The sequence below is a fragment of the Centrocercus urophasianus genome, unplaced genomic scaffold (genome assembly GCF_019232065.1).
Source record: "Centrocercus urophasianus isolate 14NV4802_14NV808 unplaced genomic scaffold, USGS_Curo_1.0 seq_10, whole genome shotgun sequence".
Lineage (NCBI taxonomy): Eukaryota > Metazoa > Chordata > Aves > Galliformes > Phasianidae > Centrocercus > Centrocercus urophasianus.
The window spans coordinates 103,132,072-103,133,175 of NW_024884142.1; the positions used below are offsets into that span (position 1 = coordinate 103,132,072).

General features: G+C 59.9%; 1 long non-coding RNA gene across 1 annotated transcript; it reads right to left on the reverse strand.

Annotated features, from left to right (window-relative positions):
- Positions 1-205: 205 nt before the first annotated feature.
- Positions 206-1,101, reverse strand: LOC122162781. Its single transcript, XR_006169698.1, has 2 exons — positions 1,054-1,101; positions 206-877 (listed from the first exon to the last, which is right to left on the reverse strand). It is a non-coding gene; the product is annotated as an uncharacterized LOC122162781 (long non-coding RNA).
- Positions 1,102-1,104: the final 3 nt, after the last annotated feature.

A 1,104-nucleotide genomic window follows, 5' to 3' on the forward strand; every position in this document is an offset into this window, starting at 1 on the left:
TCCACTGGGCAGAAGAGATCTGTGCAGACACAGCAGCAGACGTCTGTGTGCAGAGGGGCGCTGCTCATCCCGTTTCTCTTCCCATCTACGTCTCGTCCCACTCAGTGCCTTTTGAAGGGCGGAATCTCTTTCCGTCTCCTGAGCCGTGCCTCCCCTGGTCAGCAAAGGGCCGCTACCGCAATGGAGTCATCCAAACTCAGAGGAATAATAGATGACCATTTATTGAGAGCTTTCTTAACAACCAGCAACAACCAATTGGTGGTAACATTGGCCAATGGGCTGATTGCAATGAATAATATTAGATGTAACAATTGTAGGCAATGGCTGTGACAAAGAGCCAAAGAATACCAGATGACAAAAAGGCAGAAAATGGGGAAAGAGGGACAGGCAGCAAAGCACTCATAGATCCAGCCACGTCCTGGTGTCAGGTGCGGATCTCCAGTGTGCTGGGTTGTCGGAGGAGGTGGTGTTCAGCCGACGACGTCTCACGATGACAGTAGAAACTCACTGAGAAGTCCAAAGCGGCACTCAGCCGCCTGTCAGCACTGCCCCACAGCTGTGCCTGTGCACCCCGGGGGGCAGGAGCACAAGAGAGGCCCCTTCCATGGGGACAGAGCCCTCTCCCCACGCCCCACCGCGCAGCCCCGAGCTGGGAGGGGCTACCGAGCCCAGCGGTCAGATGGCCAGCAGCCCATCACAGACCACACGCAGGGTGCTGCTCGCAAAGTACGCCAGGGAAGCGTACGTTGCCTGGGGCAGCACTCGAGGCAGGAGCCAATAGAAGAGCTCCTGGTCGAAGTGCTGGGTGTACAGCACTGCAGAGCCCAGCACAACAACGAGGAGCAGCTGGAGGCAGACCAGGATGAGGCAGATCGTCCTGCGGGGCAAAAGAGAAAGGGGGCCGGGAATGAGGCGTCCCCCCCACGGCAGCACAGCCCCACACAGTGCCGAAGGGAGCCCCGCTGGCTGCAGTGGGGGGGGTTCAGGCCATCAGCCCCCCGCCGGGAGCCCGGCTGCTGGCGGCTGGGCACGGGGCAACGAGGGGACACTCACTGCATCCAGAAGGCGAGCCCTCGTCTCCTCGCCCGCTCCTCCTTCTCCTGT